Genomic DNA, 19,698 nt, shown 5'->3' on the forward strand with positions numbered 1-19,698 from the left:
CCAAAAATAAGAGCTACTGTAAATCCATTCCATCTATTATGCATAGGAGTTTTCTCTTTAAACATTTGAGAATGATACAAAATGGAATTGTGTGACAAGTACACAATTAATTTATAATTCAGTGATAATGAGATACGTGTACAGCAACTGACAAATGAAAATGCAAGAAAATAATAGCTGCATTTGAAATTGGATGGATAAGCAAAAAGCATCAGCGGTCCTCCAATGCAAATTTTTCAGAATGTTGAGCACCAGATCACAGTGCTGACCACTAAGCATACAATCTTATATGCATCAGGCCTAAATTACCATTTAAAAAATGAAAAATTCTGCTGTATACGTCTTTCCAGTGGTGTGAATATGCCTTTGAGAGTCTTTGGTTGATGCACTTGCTTTGTTTTCCAGACAGCCAGTATGTTTCTTGTGAATAGTAAGCCAGTCATAACAGAACACCCACAGAATGGAAAGTGTTATGTGAAATCCACATTTGTCTCAACCATAGTATATTTGTACAGTTAGACAGTTGAATAGGGGTTTTTATTCACAATTGAAAGTATTGTTCATTCATCCATGACAGTGGTCTTTTGTGGTCTACCTGGTTGTTCACCAGTGCTTCCAAACAATGCATCGAACTTCATTTTGACACACCCAATATTTTGGCTATGACGCTGATTGGTTTATTCTGATTTTTCAGCCTCATGATGGCCTGCTTTACTTTGCGTTGACAGACAACGGCAACAGAGTCCATATGCAAATTACACAATTAAACTAGCTTTATTGTGCATGAACTAATGATGCAAAGACATACAGCTGGTCAAGAAACAGCTGAGTAACATAAATGCCCAATTATTTTTCTCCCCTAAATTGGGGGGACAATGTATATAAGGTCTGTAATGCGATCACCCTGCAAATACCTGCAAATTACAATTGTATGTCTGCACTTTAACATCATATCTGTGATTTATTTCAAATCCAATATGCTGGAGTATAGCCAGAACAACAGTAGTGTCACTGTCCCAATACTTTTGTACTTAGCTGTATATACATGTCATTATGTTATGTTATGTTAATTTTCTACAGATCATTTCCCTGTTTAGCATGTCATAAATGCAGTGTTCAATAAAGCCTCAGATATGAAGTGAGTGTTTTTGTCACAATGAGACATGCGTACAAGTCTGTACAGCGTACTGACCTTACCTTGAGTCCAGGCAGTGAACTTGGTACCTGATGCAACCTGACAACTGAATAATTGTATTTAGGATATACAACCAGGACATGTTTAATTTTGTAATCATTTATTTAGAAGAAAGTTTAGCAGCATATTTTTTTAATGCTGTTTGAAGGCATTGTCTTGTTTACATAAGCTCTGTGTTATAATCATTACATTTACTGAAGCTTCAGGAATGTAAAAAAAAAAACATGGGAACAACAAATATTACGTTACTACTACCATTTTCTGCATTTGCTGTGCCTAAATCTTTAAATTTATCTTATGGGGTTATTATTGTCTCAGAAATCATCCAATTAATATGAACCTTATGCAAATAAAATCAGATTCATAAATATTTTGTTGTATTTTACAAACAAAATAATTGGTTCCCAAAATAAAAAATAATTGGCTCACAAATATGTTTTTGCACACTCACAAGCAAATCTCCTGAACTGCCAGATGTAATTGGCATGTGTGGAATTATTTGCATTCATTTGTGAATTTTTGAGACATTCCTCACAGCATGATGAGAAAATGAATCCAAATTTTTTTTTTCACAAAGTCTACTCCAGCCAAATTTTAAGGCACCCTCTCCCTGCCACCCACATTACTCCAACCAATCAAAGCATGGGGGTTCATATTATGTGTATGGGGAGAGAAGAATAACCCCATACAGGGGCATACACGCAATGGCAGGGAAAATGTAAACACTCATTTGAGACTAGCAGGACTTACTGCAGATCAGCTGATATGAAAACGATTTCATGCTGCAATCAAGACTTTCCTAAACTTAATACGCAGCTAAATCTGTTTTAGCACGGTATAAAAACTGAAAACACAATGCTATTAACCCAGCAGAATCAACAGTGTATGCCTGTTACAAGCTCAAACCCAGCAGAATCAACAGTGTATGCCTGTTACAAGCTCAAACCCAGCAGAATCAGCAGTGTATGCCTGTTACAAGCTCAAACCCAGCAGAATCAGAAGTGTATGCCTGTTACAAGCTCAAACCCAGCAGAATCAACAGTGTATGCCTGTTACAAGCTCAAACCCAGCAGAATCAACAGTGTATGCCTGTTACAAGCTCAAACCCAGCAGAATCAACAGTGTATGCCTGTTACAAGCTCAAACCCAGCAGAATCAGCGGTGTATGCCTGTTAGAAGCTCAAACCAGCAGAATCAACAGTATATGCCTGTTACAAGCTCAAACCCAGCAGAATCAACAGTGTATGCCGGGTAAAAGCTAAAACCCAGCAGAATCAAGTGTCTGCCTGTTACAAGCTCAAATTTCAGCCATGTTTCTGTCAACTAGCTCACAAATTCCTTAAGACTGTCAGGATTTTTGATCTTAAGAAATAGTGCCAAATTCACCTGGCAAACCTCCCGCTAGATTCAATTCCAGGTTTCAACCAGAAGTATAGATCCAAAGTGGGCAATTACTAATTATTTGTACTAGAAAATAGCACTGAAATGTCACAGGATGAATTCTGGGACACAGCTGAAAAAATATTTTCAAAATATATACTTTTCTGTTGTAGCCTAGTCGCTTGGTTGAATATTTATTTGAATGGTGTACATGACATTCCCCATTTTTATTTAATGTATCATGTTTAGTATGTCTGTCAATCTATTTTAGCATTAGTACTATTTTAATATTTCTGTAAATGTTATGTTCATACTGTTTCATATGAAAATATCCCCTGTACAACATATCAACCCACCACTTCAGTGAAAACAAATGATCACACTGCCATCATCTCTGTCAATCATCATCTGCATTTAATTGGTGATAATACTATACCAATGCAGATGTTTGGAATGGTGTAATCAGAATCCCCCAGTCCCAATACACCTCCTAATCACTCCCCCTCTGGTTTGAGGTAAGCTTAATTATAAGTGTCACTTACGTAAGGACCACTCACAAATGAGGGAAAGCATTGAAGTGATAGGGAGCATAAAAAGCAGCAGGTGAGTGGGACGCACTTTTGGACTGCTCTGACGAATTGGAATTTGCAGATCGGAACTGACAAAGAATGAATCATTACCAATAATAAATCATCACCACTTGAAGGAATATCAATTAACAGTTGGGCACAGTGAGCTACTCTGAACCGCCACATTTGCATTATAAATAAATAATGATTACCGCAATTTAGATTGGTGTTATCAATACACTATATTCATTGAACTTTGGATCATTTGAGACACTTGTTTAGAAACAAGACAACACTACGATGATCGTGATAATTGTCTTTTGAAAAGATATGACATGGAAGCCATTCAAAATGTAATTTGGCTTCCATGGCAAATATATATATATATATATTTGTCTAACAAATGTAATGTGAAATGTCGCTACTAATAAGCAACAGTTATGCTATAGGCTCGATTTATTGGACACGCACAGACAATAATGCTGAAGGTAACATTTACTTTACAGTGTGATTGAAAGCCCAGTATTTGCCTCATTATTCAGGAGGATTACCAGATGTTTTCTGAGTAAAAACATAGATGAGGTATAAAACAAGTCTGAAATAAACCAACTTATAATTTGTGTAACATTTATATGCTAAAATAGGCTCAATGTGCTATTTCAAAATCCTGATTCTTTCTTTCTTTCACAGATTTAGCTAGCAGATCTGTTTTAGCTGTTAGGCAAATGGTGTCCAATTGTCCTATAAAATACACTGGAATAGAGAAATATTCATGGTGGGCTGAGGTGTCCAGGTCTTGTGCAAAACAGCCTCAAATCATCACCCCTCCACCATCATGCTAGATGGTTGCCATGAGGTTCTTGTGGTGATATGCAGAATTAGCTTTTTGGCAAACTTGGTGTTGTGCCTTTCAGGCAAATAAATGGACCAAATCCATGTTTGGTCTTGTCTGTTCATAGGACAGCGTTGCAGAAGTCTTGTGGTTCATTCATGTGCATTCATTCATTTTTCAAACCCAAGTTGTGCTGCAATGCTATTTCTGGAGAGAATGGGGTTTCTCCAGGCTACCCTTCCATGAAAGCCATACTTGTTCAGTCTTTTCCTAATGGTTTCCTGAACTGTAAAATGTAGTATGCTGACAGAGGTCTGTACAGTACATCCCTGGATGTAGCTTTAGGGTTCTTTGCAATTTCTTGCAACTTCATACAGTCTGATCTTGGGATGAGCTTGCTGGGACGCCCACTCCTGGGTAGACTGGCAACAGCCTTGCATGTTCTCTATTCATAAAATAATCTTTCTCACTGCTTAATGATGAACTTCATATTGTTTGGAAATGGATTTATGACCATTCTCAGACTCATGAGCAGCAATTACTTCTTTTAGATATCTTTTAGATATTTGTCCTTGGCATGATGTGTCAATGCAAATTTGAATACTCCAGACCAAAGTTTCTGCTTTTATATACAGGTGGTACCATTTCCTGATGATCATGCAATCATGCACTTGATTGTAATTACCTATAGAAGCAATATGGATGCATTTTTTCTACACATGACTTCTGGCTTATTTTTGGTTGAATAAAAAGTGAAACTTGTGTGTGTCATATGAGGTTAGATTTATCTACAATTAGGACATGCTGAGTAACAGATGAGGGTTAGTTCTGTCCTAACACTGTATGTAAACACTTTCTTTTTCACTTTATTTTTTATCACTGTATAGGCTGCATGATGCTGTTGCAACTCAAGTCAAGCAGCACACCTTGACCTGATTCACCCTTCGAATGGTTGGTTTGAGTAAAACTCACAGGAGACCCGTGCATTCACTTCACTGAACTTTTCTCACTCACAAGCTTTTTCTTCCAGGATAGTGAACCCTTTCTTTCCAATTGAAAGAGTAAGTGTCATATCCCTGATGTGCTGTGTAAATTAGAGCAAACTGTTTTGACGAGTTACTAAAGAACATGAATATTGTTGGGCGCATTCTGCAGAAATTTATTTTAGCAAGCTAGCTAACTACCTAGCTAGATAATGTATGCTTAAATGCTGTAATGTTTTTAGGTTCTTTAGGTTTCTTTAACCCCACTTGCTATTTTTTATTGAGAGTAAAAGCTTGGTATTTTCAATTTTTCTATTATGTTTTTCTGCAAAGCATCTTTGTCATAGTGTATCTGTATACAAGTAAAATTGAATCGAATTGTAGTGATGGATTGCCATGCCAGCCATTGGACCAGATTTACCCTTTTTCAATAACTGAGACTAATAAATAGCAAATGAATGCATTTCCGCATGTCAAATATAAACTACATTACCAAAAGGATGCGGACCCGTCTTCTACTTACTGGGTTCAGCTTTTTCAGCCACACACATTCCTAATAGGCACATACAATCAAGTATATCGCCATGAAATCTCCATTGACAAGCCTTGGCAGTAGAATGGGTACTGAAGAGATCAGTGACTTTCAATGTGGCACTGTCATAGAATGCCAACTTTCCAACAAGTCAGTTCATTAAATTTCTGCCCTGCTAGAGCTGCCCCAGTCAACTGTAAGTGCTTTTATTGGGAAGTGGAAATGTATAGCTATGAAGCAGTTGGCCACACAAGCTCACAAAATGAGACCGCTGAATGCTGAAGCATGTAGCGCATAAAAATCATCTATTCTTGGTTACAACATTTACTACAGAGTTCCAAACTAGCTCTGGAAACAACGTCATCACAAGAAATGTTCCTCAAGTGCTTCATGAAAAGGGTTTCCATGGCCGAGCAGCTGTACACAAGCCTAAGATTACCATGTGCAATGTCAAGCATCAGCTGGAGTGGTGTAGAGCACACCACCATTGGACTCTGGAGCAGTGGAGACACGTTCTCTGGAGTGATGAATCACGCTTGACTATCTTACAGTCTGATGAACATTCTGAATTTGTTGAAAACTGTCTCAAAGCCATGATGATTTAGCATTTGATCAGCACTTAACATAAACATGCTATAAGACAGCAGTTGTGCCATTCTTCTAATTATTAATAGCCTAGGCCTATACATGAGAGAATGAGGGACTTGTTTATCAAGGATGAAATAAATGTAGAAAAAATTGACATTTTATACTTTTGCCTTGGAGCAGCGTCTTCCCTAATTCAGTAAAACTATGGCTCCCCCAATGCAGAAATTCCAATTTAACCAATGAGCTCAACCATATGTTAACTACTGTGTCAACTTTTTGTTGTCTTTATGGTGTAATATCATACTGGTAACAAAAGCCTGGACTTTAGAAGTACAAATGTTACAACTGCTACAATACTATGATGATTCAAGATAATTGGAACAAAGATGCAAAGAGTTATTGTGATGGTGTTAAAAAAAAAAAATTGGAGTCTGTGGAAATTCTTTACCGGGGAACTTTTAATAAGCAGTATTGTGGCAGGGCTCTGTTTGTGGGAGAGGTTTGGGACAATCTGAGGGCCATGCCTACAAACCGAGCCCTGCCACAAGTATATAACCAGTAGTCAGAAGAATGAGCCAGGGGACCACCAGTCAGGGACCAGTCATGGACCACAGGTGACAGGGGGAAAGCCACGTGAGTGATAGGCCTGAAGATTCAGACATCAGCACCTGCACAGAACCAAATGCACAGTCATGCAGAAGCATGACCATTTACTGTCCTTTCAGGAATAGTAGCATAAAAATGTCCCATTGGCTGCATTGTAGTGCCCCTAAAGGGGGGTTTATGTTTTCAATATGCCAATGTCTTTGCAAAAAAGGTCACCCTTTGCCACAAAGTCAGATGCAGCATTTATCAGCACAGACTTTATTGGAAGGCTGAAATTACTGCTAAAACTCTGTGGTTTAAGCTCAGCAGTCCAATGCACGTATAGTGTAGGAAGGTTTGGACAATTGTCTGTATTTTTGTATTTTTAGATTGGCCAAATTGACCATGAAGTATCGCTGATTGACAATTGTATCACCTGTGTGGGGGTTGGAGGGGGAGGGGGGTGGGGGGGGAGTGGCGTTTGTTTCTCATGAACAGGTCAGTTTTGCGATTTGCAACTTTCATTAATAGTCTAGCCTTGTCAGTCAAATTAGTACTTTTTTATTATATGCTATTATTAGGCTATAATTATACAGGCTTCGGGCTTTCTGCTGGTAACAATCAGCCGTGGTGCTGCGCCATGAATAATTTTAAATAATTTTAAAATAGAATGAATTTTAATGTGATCACTGACAACACTCAATACAACTTTCTGCAAAAATAATCTGACCACCACAATACATGAGATGCTCAAAACTGGCATCTATAATTCCGTATGTAGTGTACATCATCTAAAGGGCATCTAATCTCATGTACCTCATCACTCCGGCTGTGTAGGCTATCTGATGTAGCAATGATGATCAGTATAAAGATTTAACCCACGGCTACTTAAACCTTCTCAAGCAGATCAAGCAAAGATACAGTGGGGACCAACTCCTGTCTCAAAAAAGTTATTTAAGCTATTCAAATATTGGTATTGTTACTTACATTACTGTGAAGTTGGCTGCTGTCATTTTGTATCCATCCTCCATTCAAATCCATCCTCCTCATTCGAAACTCCAGTCACAGAATACCCAAAACAGTCAAAATGTCTCTCCTCAACTCTGTTTTATCTGTTGACAAATATCTGGGTAATTTATTTTTGTGTGTATGTTTTTTTATGTTCTGTTGCATACATTGAATGTGTAGCCGTGCTAGGTGGGTATTGCTAATAAACAATACAGCGATAACGTGTTTTTCATTCTTTGAATATGTATGCTTTTTGAGTGCATATTGTATTCGACCATGACTCAATCCTTTATATTGTGATGGCCTCTGGGCCATAGCCTGGCCTATGTGGGTGTGTGTCTCTCTCTCCTTGCTCGTTTGGGAGCGGCTTTCTTGCTCTCTCTCTCCTACCCTTGCCCCTCCCATTTTGAATTGTGCTTGCCCTTGCCTAACTCTCCTCCCCTCTCATTAGCAGATTGGCTTCACCTGGAGAGGAGGCCATAAAGCATGGCTTCACGGCTGGTTCAGGTTCTCTCCACTCCTGCCTGGATGGCAGCTGCCGGGCCTGTTTAGTTTCTCTTTTTGCATTTTTTTGATTATTTAAATTAAAATTATTGTTTAACCAAGTTCTTTACCGTGTGGTCTCCCCTTTTTTGTTATGACTTAACGAGCGGTCATAACAAATGTGGGCTCGTCCAATGGTGGACCTAGTTTTTGTAGTTTTGGATTTGACATTGTTTTGTCTAAAACAAATACCCTATACTTAAATTCTGAGGCATAGTTTTGCAAAAGTCCAGTTGTTGGGGGAGACACGGTAATTGTTTTTTGGTTTATGCTTTATTTGGTTAATATTTGGTTAAATTTTTTTTGTTGTTGCAAATTGAAGAAGTGAAATACAGGGAAGCACCACAGTGATAATCGGTAAGTGCTGTTCACAGCCAATGTGCAATCATGGGGGATGAATATTGCCTGTTAGTTATGTCACTGCTAGCTGACTGGAGCTAAAGTCATTTCCCCAGTAGGAATAAGCAACGCTTCCTCATTAGGGGTATTCGTTGGTTTTCTTGTTTTTTAGCTGGTTTGTTGTTTTTGTGTGTTATCCGTTTGGTTAGAGCAGTTGTCTCGGGGGCACTGCCGTAGCTTGGGTGGAGGCAGCCAGCCTTTCCTGAAGCAAGCGGTATACAGGTGCATAAGTACCCAGCACCAGTATGCACATGAAGCCTAGGGTTGAGTTATTTAGTTTTGAGTAGGCAATTTAGGGGGAAGTGCCTTTTTCTGTTTGTCCTCTATGATTGTTCATTGGGTGGGAAGCACAGCTGGATTGTCTTTCTGGTTGCTTTATCTATAAGGTTGTAGTTTAGGAGTTTCTCTTCAGTCATGGAGCTCACACATGATAATCCTATGGTTGCAGAGTTCATGTTACGGCCTTCACGTAGCACTTTGATACAGTTTACTAAGGCAGACCTAGTTGATTTGGCAGAGCATTTGGGCTGGTCAAGTTTTGAGGACATGCCTAAAAAAGCCAAAATGAGGGAGATTGTTGAGGGCCTAGCAGTGTCTGCAAAGCTTTTAGAAGCTGCTGAGCCTCAAACTGTTGGTTTTGTATTGCCACAATTTCATACAAGTAACCTGTCGTTTGAACAATGTATGGAACTAGAGAAGGAAAGAGCAAAAATTGAGAGGGAGAAATGGCAGTTTCAATTGGAGCAGGAGAGATTAAAAGTAGACTTTGAGAGAGAGAAGCTTCATAAGGAAACAGAGATTGCTCTAGAAAGGGAGAGATTTAAGGTTGAACAGTTGAAACTGGAGCTGATAAAAGAAGGAAGGGCTAATGAATCTCTTTTGGGTAATGGTATGCCAGACCAATCTGGTGGTGCGTTTGATGTTGCTGGGAACTTGCGCTTACTCCCAAAGTTTGATGAAAGAGATCCTGACACATTCTTTTCATTATCTGAGCGTGTTGCACAGTCTAGGAGATGGCCTGACGCTGATAAAACACTGATGTTACAATGTGTCTTCATAGGGAAAGCTCAGGAAGCGTATTCTGCCCTCAGCCCTGCTGATAGCATAGATTATGTTAAGGTCAAGGCAGCTGTGTTAAAAGCTTATGAATTAGTTCCTGAGGCGTATAGGCAAAGGTTCCGTAACTGGAAAAGAGGGCACAGACAAACTCATGTTGAATTTGCCCGCTCCATTATAGCCCATTTTGGACGTTGGTGTTCTGCCTCTCAGGTGTACACTTACGAAGACTTGTGTGATCTCATTGTGTTGGAGCAATTCAAAAACTCTGTTCCTGACCACATTGCAACATACAATGAGAGTAAGGTAAAGACAGCATCTGGGGCTGCGGTGCTAGCTGATGAGTATGTGTTAACTCATCCAGGTTGTTCAGCAATTCGCCGTTATCATGGTGATGAGGGTCGAAGGGAGAATTTTAAATTCAGACATGGGAAATCTGCCAATACTCAGGAGTCAGTGCAGGTCCACATCAGAAATGTTCCAGGCACTGATGGGAAATTTGACTCTACTCGAATTTGTCATGTATGTAAAAACAAGGGCCATTGGAAGGGGGAGTGTCCAATAAATAAGGGTGTTCAGAAGTCTGCTCACAATTCTGGTAGTGTCTATGTCAATTCTATGGGGCTGGTTGCTCCATCACCGCCTGTGCCTACATCAGCAACTGTTCCCCTGTTGAAGCCATTGCTTGTGCCATCCTGGGAAGTAGACACAGGTTATACTCCATTTATCACTACTGGCTTTGCCTCCTTGGGTGATAGTGCAGTTAAGAAACCTGTTAAGGTTTTGAGAGACACTGGAGCCTCTCAGAGCTTTATTTTGGAGGGGGTTTTGCCTTTTTCTGCTAGCACTGATACTGGTACTGTAGCTTGGATTCGGGGAATAGAATTGATCCCATTGAGTGTACCGTTACACAAAGTTACCTTAGTCTCAGACCTAGTACAAGGTGAATTCGCCATGGGTGTGCGCCCTTCTCTGCCAATGGAAGGTATAGATATTATTCTTGGAAATGATCTAGCGGGGGTCAAGGTTGGGAAAGATGTCCTACCACCCTTGGTGGTTACCTCATCTCCGCATTGCTCTGAAAAGCCAGATAAGTGTGAAATGCACTACCCTCAGGTTTTCTCATCTTGTGCTGTGACTTGTGCAATGAGCAAGGCTAACTCAGCTGGTGGGGAGGAGTCTACACAATCTGGGTCAGTCCAGCTCTCGCCTTCATAGGTCGAGTCAACATCTGATAAAGGGAAAGAGCAGGTGGAACTTTTTGCCACCCCTTTGCCATCTGTCTCAAGAGAGGATCTAGTTAAGGAACAGGCAGTAGATCCCACACTTAAACCCCTATTTGAGTCAGTTTGCCCAGAAAGTGAGCTGGGGGGTGTCCCAGCGGGTTACTTCCTTAGAGAAGGTTTGCTCCTTAGGAAGTGGGCCCGTACAACTGACATTGTGCAGGGAGACCAGGTAACCCAAATTGTGGTTCCATCTAAATTCAGGAACCTGGTGCTGAATGTTTCACATGATGGGATTGCTGGTCAAAAGAAAGCTGGGGTAAAGAAAACATATGACCGTGTGCTGCGTCATTTCTTTTGGCCTCGTTTGAAGCGGGATGTGTCAGCTTATTGTAAGGTGTGTCACACCTGTCAGCTTACTGGGAAGCCTAATCAGAAAATGGAGCCAGCACCCTTGTATCCTATTCCAGTGGTGGAAAAGCCTTTTGAGTACTTCCTTGTTGACTGTGTAGGCCCGCTGCCTAAAAGTAAGGCTGGGAGTAGTTACTTGTTGACCATAATGTGTAAAAGTACACGGTACCCAGCTGCATTTCCACTGCGCTCTATTAAGGCTAAACCGGTGCTTAAAGCTTTGACTACCTTTGACAACCTTTAGAATCCCTAAGGTGATTCAAACAGATCAGGGAAGTAATTTCATGTCTCGTACCTTTGCTAATTACATTGTAATTAGCAAAGGTGCTAATGTTATGAAGCAGCTTCATGTAAAGCATAATATTTCAAGTGCCTACCATCCTGAGTCACAGGGGGCGCTAGAAAGGTTTCACCAGAAATTGAAATCCATGTTGCGTTCTTACTGTACTGAGCTGTCACAGGATTGGGAGGAGGGTCTGCCTTGGCTGTTACTAGCAATACGCGAGGTTTCTCAGGAGAGCACTACTTTCAGCCCAAATGAGTTAGTTTTTGGACACACAGTCCGAGGTCCATTGGCAGTACTCAGTGACGACTGGAAGACCGTAGAACCACCACCTACTGTTTTGAACTACGTAAATGACTTCCGCCGACGTTTGCATCATGCTTGTGCTGCTGCTCATAGGAAACTTGGCAGTGCACAGGAAAAGATGAAAGGTTTGTTTGATCGTAAAGCCAAAAGTCGTCAATTCGAACCAGGCGATCAGGTGCTGGTTATGTTGCCTATTGTGGGTTCCCCTTTGCAGGCAAAGTTTAGTGGGCCCTATGTTGTCAAAAGCCGCATTTCCCAACTTGACTATTTGATTCATACGCCTGATAGGCGGAAGAAAATAGTGGTGTCATGTTAATCTTCTGAAACCTTACCATGCTGTACAGTCTCTTGGTTCAGAGGTGGACAGTGAGGAAGTTGGGGGTCATGCACCTAAGTCTGTGATGTTGGCTGTGACTGCTGAAATGGGCAGTATATCTTCTGAAGACTTCAAAATACCATCTGAGTCTATTCTTACGGGGAGGTTGAAAAATTCAGCTTATTTGAATAGGCTAGAAACCCAACTTGTTCATTTGTCTGAGACTCAGCAGGCTGATGTGGTTAGGTTGATTAATTCTCACCCATCACTGTTCTCTGATACACCTTCACGCACCCACCTAATCGAACATGATATAGATGTAGGGGATGCAAAGCCCATTAAACAGCACTTTTATCGTGTTCCAGTGGAAAAACGCAAGAGGATGGAAAAAGAGGTTGCATACATGTTGGAAAATGATATTGCTGAGCCGGCTTCTTCCAATTGGGCCTCTCCATGTTTGTTGGCTGGTAAATCCGACGGGTCTGGTTTTGTACAGATTTCAGGAAAGTTAATTCGGTTACAAAACCTGATTGCTATCCATTGCCATGCATGGAAGACTGTATAGATGAGGTAGGGGGTGCCAAATTTGAGTTGGATCTTCTCAAGGGTTACTGGATCAAATCCTTCATTGCATATGCCCTCTGCTGCAGAGTCAACGCTGCTTTCACTGTCTTCCTCAGAAATATTCACTCGGACGAGTCATTTCTTCCAAGACCTCTGAATTCTGAGTGTTCTTTTTAGACTTAGGCATTGGGGGAAAAAAAAAAACCTTCTTAGGCACAAATCCTCAAGAACATTTCTTACCAGTGCAAAACATTTTTAATGTGAAAAACATTGAAAAACTTATAGTTTGTTTATGCAGGGGGAACAATACATGTTCTTTCATGCAAGCCTATCAAACTATACACTGATATAAATGTAATTTCATTGGCTGAAAGCCATTTCAGTTGTCACTATAATATCTTGCTACTGGCTGGCAGTGTACTGGTCAGAACTTATACTATCCAGGTTGAATCGTTGCTGGCGTACAGTGGCACTGCTTATAAGTCCAAGAAGCTTATAAATTGTCTTATCTTGTTTCAGAGATTCTATCCAAATCAGAGATAAGAACATACATATGTATAAATTATTTTCAGCGTGTACAGTATGTAAAGGCAAAATGGACAACAATGATAATTCCTCAAGAGAAATGCTAATTAAACAATATGTGAGGACTCTGTATCTCTAAGATAAACATTTCAAACATGACGAAACTACTGGCTTCTTCATGGCTTTGATGCAGTGGCACTTAAATGGACAGAAAGTGGCTAACCTGATTGCCCATAATAAAACCACATCACACCAATGGGTAATTACTTATTTTGAAACCAGCCTTTTTAACAGCGGTGCTGCAAGTATACTACCACCTCTGGACACAAATTTACCAAAACTGAGTTGGACACGCCTTCATTCGTCAGTGCCTTGCAAAACAGTTACTGTTTGACAACTGTGCAATGACAGCGAAAATAGGGTCCTGAATTTTATAGCCAGTCGGCTTTTCAAACCAGAATGTCTGTGCCTTTTAATAGTTTGGTGTGCCCCACAAGAACCTTTATTATAATTATTTTTGATATTTTGTCAGCCCACTAGTTAGCAATAGCAAATGTTAGCTTTGTATTCATATTTTGTTGGTCCCTGGCAGACAGTTATTTATTTTATTCTATTTTTTGCTTTTGTGATGGTAGGTGGCCTTCCATGCAACAACATTAGCTAAAAACTGGGTATGAGTATGCAGAAATGCTTTATTTAGGTAATGTTATAACCCCTGCAGCCAGTGCTGTATATTAAAAACGGCAGTACAGTTTTATAGTGTACAGTATGCAATCCATTATACTTTATAAATACGGAACAAGTCTACACATTACTTATTTTTACTGACTGTGCATATTCCCTAATTGTAACTCTACTGGGCTATAGAAACCCAAGGGACAGAGACTAATCCAACAAGTATATGCTGCTTGCCACATATTGCACATACAGCCTCTCAGGTCTTGTAACAGGATGGGTCTAATTCACTCAGGTTTCACACAAGTTCCCATTATCTGTATTTTAAGTGCAAATGGATGAGCATGTGAACACTGAGAATATGTGAAAGGGCTCAGTGATTTCCGCAAGTACTTCCCTTGAAGCAAGTATTTAGACAACCTGTTTCAGCATTGTTCAACAGGGACATATTTTATTTGCTGTCACTATCAACTAGTATTATGTCAAGTTCTCTGTCAACAACCAGAAACAATTTCAAATGCTATCCACCGAGCACACATACACACACACACACACACACTAACGCACACACTCTCAAACACAGACACTCTCTATCTCCTCTCTCTCTCTCTCTTACATGCATGCACACAGGCAGGGGACAGTACTAAATGCAATATCTAGAGCTGGAAAAATAAAGAGATGGTGTTGGATCACAGTGTCATATTGGCTACAGAAGAAAAATCTCTGGCAGTTGCCCCCTCACAAATATTTGCACATTTGTCTGGTTTGCCAACACCTGATATAAACAGCTTCTTCAGTAAAATATAATTCCATGTTTAAGTTAACAATGCCAAAATAAACTGGAAAAATCAAACAGTACCACCACACTCTTATTTGACCTGTGTCTTGACAGTGATGTCCAATAAAATACTGCTTTAAAAAATGGTGCTATATGGGGTTCGCCTTCATTTCAGGCAAAGTGCTCACGTCACTCAGCAGGTTGGTGGGATGAGTTTCTGAGGATTCAAACATTCTCTCAAACAGACTTAAATATTATCTTCAAAGTTTTTTAAAACCTGCTTTTAAAGTAAATAAAATAGCTAGCTGCCATATAATGTTCTTAAAACTGACATCTAAGTCATGTGATGTAACTTAGATGTAACCTGTGTTCACTATTAAACACCTAAACATGGATAATACACTTTTAAAGGGAAGTTTCACTTTAATTTGTAATTAAATAAAGGATTTTATAATTAAAACTAGGCAATTAACAAATAAATCAATGTAAATGCTCAACAAAAGTTAATCTGGGTAAAAAAATGATTAGGGTAAGCACAGATGGTGAGGAAAACTATACAAGTTAAATGCAAGTGACACGTGAAATAGCTGCCTGAATATAGTTTGTATGGCTGTTTGAGAAAATCTTTGGAAATGTACCTCATTGACATGCAGGTGTTGAGTATGATACTGGCAATGAAACAGAATTAACTACACAATTAGTCATCAAGTTAATTTATACTTAGGTCTGCGGAAAGCATGTACACAGATAGACCTGAGGTGAAGCTTGAGCTGGTCCCTTTTGCCATCAGTCACAAAATGCCCTCTTTGGCTATTTATTTATTTATTTATTTTCATCAGAGCAGACAACCGTGTGCAAAAAAGTGTCCGCTATTTGTTTTTTTATTGTAAAGGGCATCCTCCCCTTTCCTAAATTGCACCTAAAGAAGCATTGCTTAGCATACCTTAGAACAGACTCCACTGACAAAAAATGTTGCATCTCAGCATCCCTCATTTTCAAGGCCGACTATCCTCTTGTGTACACGGCATGCGGTGAATGATGCCTTGTGCCATTTTTGCCTCGTCTTTACTGACCAGCAGAGAAAGAGGTACAGTGCCGTGAAAAAGTGTTTGAACCCTTCCTTATTTCTTCTATTATTGCATATTTATCACACTGAATGTTTGATGAAAGCGCTGGTTAAAGCAATATCCTCAACACTATGCCAGCTAAATGAATCCATTAGTAACTATAATTTGCTTATGTACGTTAATTATCTCTAGGCTAGCTAGCTAAACATCATCAGCCCACTTTTGTAGCCAAGGCCTGTGCTGTGGAATTACATGGTCAGTGCAGTATATTTAATCAGGTTTATAATAATATTGAACAGAACTGGACATGGGCAGAGAAGTGGAAAGGGTGTATGAAGTACAACACCTAATGCAACTCAGCTAGCTCAGTTTCAGTGGCAGCTGGGGAGCTGAAAATAGACAGGGCAGAAAACTTCACTTGATCATTGGTCTTAGCTAGGGGTGTGCCAGTGGCTGCAGCCCAACTCTGCACCTCCCTCAGAAGAATGTCTTCTGATTAGTATTTCCTTATCCTTGACATCCACTGCAGTGGCAGTCTACGGAAAATTGGTACCACTCCCTGCACAAAGCACATGACTCTTAAAGGGAATGAGAAGAAGTCATTTGATTGGTCTATGATTGAGTCCGGTTATAATCCAGCTCATTTTCCACCTGCGCTGCATTCTTTGAGCTGGGCTTTGAGCTGCTCGCCTCTGATCATGACAATACCAACATTAAATAGCCACGGCCAGTATGCCCATGTGCTGTGCCATTGACTATGCCCATGCAACATTGTCTATCTGACATTGATTCTGGAAAATAGAGCCCCTAGACACCACCTGTTTTCATTCATTTTCTTTGATTAACAAGTGTGCCAACACACTGACTAAACAATTGGTACAAAAACACAGCCTCTTTACACCATGTTGCACCCATGTTGTTTAAATAAAACTTACTCCCATGAGGGTAGTTTGGTCTTAAGATATGGTGTGGTCAGGCGCATTGTTAGTATATTGGTATTTTGATGCAGCAGAAGCATTTGCGCTATGACCAACACAAACCTTAAGTCTTAAGTCCACAGTTGCATTGCTATTTTCAGGGCATAATATGTGCCTTCACTGGTGGGTGTGCAATGTGCATACGGCCTTGTGTACATCTTCCTGTCTGTTACACACAGGTGGGTGTGCATACATATGCACACAAATATCAGGATTACAATGTGAAAGACTAAAAATCAAAAAATACACTATAACAAAAAAATATGACATCATAATGGTTAGTCATAATATTGATAAAAATTAGATAATCACAGTAATGATAAACAAAATTGGCTAATTATTTGATCAATCATGGCAATACACAGTATTTGAACTGATTTTAGGTTGAGAGTGTCTGTCAAGACCCAGTGAAAAACCTGTAGATTATTAAATGCCTTTAATGCCACATCATTACAAGAACATTAAATGTCAATAAAACATAACATGTTGAACTTGTCTGTTGTCATTAAATATTGGTGCATATATTCTTGATTCACACAGTATATCATCTACAATTGCCTGAATTGTCATTCAATCAAAAACTCACAAAAGCACATATGCAGTGTAATACAGAGGCTGTTTGGAGCGCTGAAAATTCCCTTCAGATGTTTGGATAAGTGAGGTGGAACATTACAATACAGCCCTCAGAAGATCGGAGCACTGCTGAGCTGCATGTGCTGATGCCAATGCACCAGAACGGGTGAGGGGGGATCAGCTGGCAGAAGAGCTGCTTCATTTACAGCCTGGTAAGCAAACAGAATGGTTTATACAATTGAAAAAGTTTAAAACTTTGTCTAGTAAACTGCATTTATTTAAAAATTTAAATTCATTTTAAAGCCTTTTTACAAATGTTTTCTAACACAGTCCTGGGGATTCACTGTGCATGATCTTGATAATAAATATGTTTTTAAAAATATTTTTTTAGGAAATTTCACCTTCTTTTAACACAATCTTATCCCTATTTTTCGTTCTGTACATTTAAAAAAAATGTATGGTGAGCCGGTTTCCATATTTTCAGCAAATAAAACCCCGCTGATTTCACCTGTTACTATATAACTGATAAACAAACGCAAATTTGCACCACATTACACACTTGGGAATTTTTAGAGCAAGAGCAGGTTTCCTCGGGTAAATCTGTCTTTATGAACACTAGCTAAATCTGCCATTATATTTGCAATGAGCTAAGATGCAAATGCAAGTGACTTTAAAGCAAATGGGGGATGACACTGATTGATTTATTGCATGTTGTGCCCAAGACACACCTATCAATTAAATAAGCCACTAAATTCAGCCCTTGCGCCATACTTTACACTCAAATAATCCACCATTAAACTGGCAAAAGTGGATTTGGACACGCCTTAAATGCACTTGCACCATGCACTTTAGTGCATGTGCTACTATCATTAAAACATAGCCCATAGTGTGCATGTACAGGGTGTCAATAGTGAAATGCACTGTTTCAGATTGAGTATCTACCCCTCCAAAAGTCTGTGCATGGCCCTGACTTACACAGATAGATTCTGGAATGGGCACAATTTTTATTACACAAAATAAAAGCCGGTAAGTGTTGCAGTTGATGCCAGTGCAGACATCTAGTTGACTCAATTGACAAATTGTTAATTTACAGTGAATAGATTTAAAGCAGTTCATTTTATTTGAATAAAACCTAAGATATAGCTATATTTATTTAATTTGACGTACATACAATGTAATATGTATGTATGTCAATATGGGATAATATGGGATGTAGCTAGTGAGTTAACACAATGGAACATTATGAAAGCTAACTATAGACACAAAAGTTCCTTCCCTGTGTGTGGCTGATGGTGATGCAGTCTGAAATTGGAAACACAAGTGTGTTTTTGTCCCCAACATACCATTACTTAACATTACACAAGATAACATAGGCAGCCGGATAAAAATATCCTAAAACTAAAAATAAAGTAGCAAGCCAGCTGGCAACGGTACATCATCTGAGTTCCTGATTATCCAAGTTGAACAACAGAAATTCCAAATACAATATCAAATACGTGTAACAGACTGTTAAATGGTAATAACAAAAAACAGCAGTTACTTATGAATATTTGTGCTCTGGAATATGCATAGTTAGCTAAAAAATTTTCTGACTTAACTATCAATAGCGCTTGCTACCTAAACTAGATGGCCATTAGCTACTACACAGCATGATTCTTCACTTTTATCTGTGAATGTTTAACTTATTCACTCTGTTGCTGCTAGTAATGCCAACCAGCACATTGGTCCCACATTGAAATATAGCTAGGTAGTTACCATGGTACATAAATTGAACTGCGGAATGATACTTGGTTTTCCCGGATGTGGACAGATGATTTGACAATCCTTATTTGTGTTACACCTTTTAAGCGTATAATAGTTATATCAGTGCTGCCTGCCAGCTAATGTTATTTAACTTGGCATGCTAGCTGCTAGTTTGTACCAGAGCTATGTAAAATACAATCACTTGGCAGACACTCTTATCCAGAGTGATGTACAGTAATGGAAAATGTATTAACCTTGTAGGCCTACTACATACAGCATATAGAGCTATAGAGTTCACAAATTCTTAGCTAGTTAGCTAGTTCAATCAGCAGACAAAAAAGGATATTTTATCTATATGTTAACAACATGAAAATAATACATGTCAGTATTATTATAGATCTTGTTCTCATGACATCAATAGTAGAAGTTTCTATGGAAAAAACTGACCGTTACCATTTATTAGAGTGAACTAGGGGCAGTTCTAGAATGCATTGGCAGAGTAGGCAGTTGGAAATATCAGTTGGGCCTCCATTTTAAATGCAGTTACATTATGAAATACATTGTGGCTTGTTTCTGACCAATGGCTT

Source organism: Anguilla anguilla, chromosome 8 (genome assembly GCF_013347855.1).
Source record: "Anguilla anguilla isolate fAngAng1 chromosome 8, fAngAng1.pri, whole genome shotgun sequence".
NCBI classification, from domain to species: domain Eukaryota; kingdom Metazoa; phylum Chordata; class Actinopteri; order Anguilliformes; family Anguillidae; genus Anguilla; species Anguilla anguilla.